This window comes from Lepisma saccharinum, chromosome 6, assembly GCF_977018435.1.
Source record: "Lepisma saccharinum chromosome 6, izLepSacc3.1, whole genome shotgun sequence".
Lineage (NCBI taxonomy): Eukaryota > Metazoa > Arthropoda > Insecta > Zygentoma > Lepismatidae > Lepisma > Lepisma saccharinum.
This window is the reverse complement of record NC_139234.1, coordinates 31,077,489-31,083,488: the sequence shown is the minus strand read 5'-3', so window position 1 is coordinate 31,083,488 and position 6,000 is coordinate 31,077,489.

Below are 6,000 nucleotides of genomic sequence, written 5' to 3'. Positions count from 1 at the left end.
CAATGTGGCTGAGGGTATGATCACCAAATCAAATGGCATAGGCACTCACAAACAAACAGGCATCATTGCAACATTCAAACCTAATTCTGAATTCATGGAGCCCATCATCTACAATCCATCCCCAACATTATATTTTCCTGTGTGTCATAACAGAATAGATAATATTGAATTGATGGTCACTAATGAAAAAGAAGAATTAGTTGATTTTGCTGGAGCCACAACAACTGCAATCATAGAGATTAATATTTAAATAAAAATACATACAAGAAGAAAATGGAAAATATTGAGAGTTATGAGCTACAATCATTCCCCCCAAACAGGAGGACCTTTGCAAATTTAAATCAACCCAACACAGAGATTGAGGTTGATCTTGATGTAGGGGATGGATTTATACACCCCCACAGAGCAGATCTATACATCAAATTTGATGTTGTAAAGCTCGATGGAACAGATTATCCGGCAAATTCAAATATAAGACTTGTAGACAATTTTGTGCCACATCTATTCTCTGAAATTGAGATCAGAAAGCATGGCGTTGTTATAAACAGAGTGGATTATCCCGGCATTACCTCCACAGCTTTGGCCACATTAAAATTATCCAAAACCGAGGCTTCATACTACAAAATCGGTGGATTTGAGGCTGGTGATAAGATATTATCTAAAAACCACACAGTGCTGTTCCCGATGCGCCTGTTGCCAGGATTCTTCTCAGATTACAAAGAAATTATGTGGAAGGGTGGTTTAAGAATCACATTTAGAAGAGCTGCAAATGATAATAATGCCTTGATGAGGTACAGTGCAATAAACTCTACAGGAGAAGCTCTGCCCAATACCCTACCTGATGAGGGCAAGTGCATTATTCAGACTATGGAGTTAAGAATCCCTGTTGTTGAATACGAGGCCAGTTATGCTCTTAAATACAAAGCTGATATAATAAAAAATCCACAGATTCCTCTACAATTTTATACATATCAATGTGTACAGAAGCCCGCATCTGGTTCTTATTATGAATTTGATGCCACAAATTCATTCTCCAGTATTCAATATGACATGCCTGATTTTGTGGTGGTATTGTTTCAGACTGGAAGACACAACAATCAGGAAAAAAATTCAAGCAAATTTGATAACTGCAACATCAAGAACATATATCTTAAAAATGGCAGAAATGAGGTATTTCCTAGAGAAAATTACAATTTAGACATGTCCAAGGATGATTTCCTTAAATTATATGAGGCATTTTCGGCTTTCAAAAGAGTCGCTACTGGCAATACTGACATGTATTACACACCAGATGAATTCAAAACACAGAGACCCATGTTTGTAATCAACACTTCAAAAAGAAAACAGGTTGTGGTGAATGACAGAACAAATATTAAAATTATCTGTGAATTCCATGAGGCATTACCTGATGACACCATATGCAGTGTTATTCTCATAGGTGAAAAATCATATGTTTATGATGTAAGAAATGAGAGAGTCACAGAGCAATTCTAAAGGGGCTCTGCATATTACATTGTTTTAATATTAGATAAACAATTTGAACCTGGTATCCAATTGAACTTAAACCTGAAGTAAATATGTATGGGTATGGGTGAGGGTGGCTTAATTTCTGGTGTAGCCAAAAAAATATCAATTTTTGACAAGTTTATGGACAAAAATCTGGCTGATGCAACTTTTGTAAGTATAAACAAATCAATCTGAGGGGGCTCATCATTTGTACACTGTAGTTTCAAGGCATTTTTACAAAAATCTTGGATTAGACAGGGTTCCACACTTGGCCGATTGGGGCATATGCCCGATTTGCCATTGTTTTAAGTGTGGACAAATTCAATCTGAGGAGCTCATCATTTGTTGTCCTGGTTATATGATCAATACAACTACTATAGACATATTATATGATTAATAAATTCATATCATAATACCACGTCATATTATTCGGCACGAAGTAACATCAGAGACATTGAATCTTGCATTCTTGCCTTTCAACTAATTCTTTGAATTCAGGTTAATCACAACAATAAGATAAATTATGAAGCAAATGGTAGTGAATGTGGGATATTGACAGTTATTACGAATTACCTGACAGAAACAACATTAAGCAGGCTCGGTGGTCAAGCTCATTAAGTAATTGACATTCGATATCGTCGCCAAAGTTCCCGGGTTTGAGTACCGTCCTTGTCGGGGGTGTTTGACTAGTTCGTCATCAATTTCATGTAACGGTCACTCATCCTTATCGTCGCGATCAGCGAACAAGGAATAAAAATTATAAAAATAAATACGATGGAAGAGTACTTATTTCATCTCTCACGAAATCTAATACAAAACCGGAATATATGAAATACATGTATATTCATTCACATACATTTTCGATTTCTATATTTAACTAATCGAGACCGAGAACGGGAGAGCAATTTTCAATTGGACAAACCGAGAAACGGAGACACTGTCAAGTCTCGTTTCTTCTTGGCACCTCCGTAATCGAGTTGTTCTGTTTGTCATTGGCTTTGTATTGGCAATTATTGTCATTATTCTTCCCCTGCAGGTAAACCATAACGATGAATTATGATGAAATGAAGCAGATAAATGGGCAAGAACAAGAAAGTCATGCCTGTTCGTGACTCCAACCCAGAACCTTATGTAACGAAATTTGAAATTCTGGAGAAGGCGTCCGTGTTTCGCTTGGTTTTCTCTTTCCTCTACTTCTCTTATATTATCATACATGTATAATAAAAATGGATCTGATACGATATGTTGCGATTCATAATTGTGCTGGTTAGATGCTACAGATGTGAACTCCAACCTGAAATATATTATTCCCTTTTGTTTCGTATGTGGTTGAACATGAAATTTTCTTACACTGTGACAATTTCTTTCTTAGTTTTGGTTTGGTGCACAGATATGCTAATCTGGACTGGACCTTCAGTTTAAAGTGGGATACTAACCACTACGTGTATCCACCGTGTGCCACGTCCCTCGCGTAAGCATCTACCAGCTTAGCACAGGGGAGAGACAATGAGATACCTCTGGGCACAGACCAAGGTTACTAACGCTAAGAATATGTGAAAAGAAACACCAGATTTAACCCACTACTGAGGGTACAACTCGTACTATATTCTTGAATAATTATATACAAATATTAATATCTTTGTAAATCCTTTTATACAATATTATTCTTCTATTGTATCTATTCTTCTTTAGGCTTCTTCTTCTTGTAATCAATATGGCCTCTTCTTCTTATGGCCTCTTAATTAATATGGCATCTTCTTCTTACAGCCTCTTAATTAATATGGCATCTTCTTCTTATAATTAATATGGCATCTTCTTCTTATAGCCTCGGCTTCTCCGTAGCCGAGCGGGTTAAGGCGTTCACTCGTCTTGAGATCGTTCGCTGCGGGACGGCGTAGGTTCGAATCCGGCTCTGGTCGGAATTTATTCGGCCTACGTATAGGGCCGGAGGCAACCCACCATCGTGAGGAAATTGGGGAGCTCCGAGTGAGTGAGCGTCATCCGGTCGAGAAGACCTACTATAACGGCTGGGGATACGTCGGGCTGACCCCCCGACTATTCCAATACTGGTTGAAGATCTCCACGCTTAGAGGTGACGAGAGAAAGTGTGGGAGGGAGACCGGCAGTCGGTAGGTATGCCCAGGATGGCATCTTCTTCTTATAGCCTCTTAATTAATATGGCATCTTCTTCTTATAATTAATATGGCATCTTCTTCTTATAATTAATATAACATCTTCTTCTTATGTTTAATATTGCATTTCCTTCTTATAATGATTAAAGTGCCTTCTTCCTGCAATTAATAAGGCTTCTTTTTGTAATTACTAATTCTACTTCTTGTATTTACTACATATTGTTTATTTTCTCTTCTTTGGGCTTCTTTGTCGATCTTATCCAATTGACGAAAATATTAAGAAAATAGATCTCCCAAACAAACAAAGAGAAAGGGGTTAGTTAAAGATCGCCGCCTAGCCGGCGCTAACCTTAACTTGGAGCTACAGTGTATGCGCTTCCAAATGTGCTTGGGTGCTGCCGTGAAATGGCGCTACACCTGGGGAAAACAACCCAAAAGCCACACGAAACTCTCAGTTCGTGGGAACTGTAATAGACACAAAATCGAAATTACAATTCGACTTCATTACTTTTGTATATTAATCACTTATGCCATTACTGAATGATAATTCCCCTTTTCTCCTTATTTATATCCTGTTATTATGTTAAATTTATTTATTTATTTCCTCATAATTAGTATTAATATATACAATCACTATTTCATCATATCTGCTCTTTCCGTTGTCTCTATTTACAATCGTATAAGTTCTCCTGGGTGGTGCCATTTCTTACCCACTTTCTAAACTAATTTATGCAGCATCTTTTATAACCGTTGTTCCTTTTGCATGCTGCCATCTATGATCCTTTATTTCAAAGAAAAGCAAAGCAGTTTATGTACGTGACACGTGTATCAAACCCGGGATCCGCTGATTACAAGGCGACGACGTTATCACTACGCCATCGAGGAGGCCCCATGACAAAATGTTATTCACTCGATCTCTACCATAATTTATTTCAGCATATACATTTTTGTTTTCTTCTTCTTTTTTCCTTTTGTTAACTACTCTTATACAACTCTTTTTGCGTCTTCGAATTTCTTCTTGTTTCAGGAAAAAATAATACATGCAGGCTGTATAAAAATCCCCCCATTCAAATAGATAAAACGTTCATTCTCGATAACTAATTTACATGTGTCGATAACTAATTTACATGTTTATCACTAACGTAACCATTAGGAAACTATTCAAATGTTAACTGATATAACTGAAGATGAAACAATACTTACAGCCACTAACGAAATATCTATTCTTGTGTAGCCTCACAGACAACAAGTATCTGGTGAGTCATTCATTCTTGCTAACTACGGGCGAAGGTTACTGAACTAAAGGGTGGTGGCAAGCAAGCAGACGTCTGCTCTACCAAAGGCGAAGTAACGTGTTCCTGTTATCAATGGCGTACGAAATAAGGAGGAACACAGCTATCTGACGTATGTTTTGGTCCCGTCATTACACGTAGAACACTTTATCGTCATGGCCTTGACGTTCCCTCAGGGCACTCCTACGTAAAGGCTTCTCAGCTAGATTGCGCGTCAAATCTCCTGCATATGGCGATAGCCAATAGCAGCGCACTGCAGCGGTGCCATGTCGAAATCTCGCACGGAAAAGAGACAGCGTGGTTGAGCAAAACGCCTTGTCACGGAGAGCACGGAACATTAGGTAATATAACATATATTAAACTTAATGGGAGAAAAGAACATGCCTGATTATGCCAGAGGGACTGCCAGAGAGGGGCTCCTCGTCACTCCAACAACTGCCGTCGTTGTCCTCAACGTCACTGTGTCGTCCTTCAAATGTATTATAATTGGGTCCAAAATATCTCCCTTACAAAATCGTTTTCCTGTAATTGTTGTGCATGTTTAACACAAGCGGCCCATTGTTCTTGTGTTACATTGTCAAGTTATTCGTTAACAAGTTAACAACACATTTTAATGTGTGGTTCTGTTTTACCCATATCTCGTCAAGGTAAAAGATTGGTCTTGAATCACCAGATACTCGAATTTCGTGCATTGCACGAAGGAATTTTACCCTTGACGTAACAATGTCACTTCTCTCCATCAGAAATTTACGACCGTCGTTGGTTTTCCTGTACTTGAAGCCTAATTGTTTCAATATTCTCAAGGTGGAAGTTCTAGAGCCTTTGTAAGATATTTTGTCCCGTAAAGAGTACGTTATCATTTTGGCAGTAGGAAATTCGCCACAATCGTAAACTTTAAAGACGGTTCTACGAACTACGTCTTTTTCAAAGTCATCTAGGTTTGTTGTTCTTTTCGGTACGTTAATGTGCTTCTAGGTGATTGAAACATTGGAGCAGGCCCCGATCCACATTATTTTGCCCCCGAACATATCCGAGAAACGGTAGCTTGATTCACACCACACGCTTGAGCT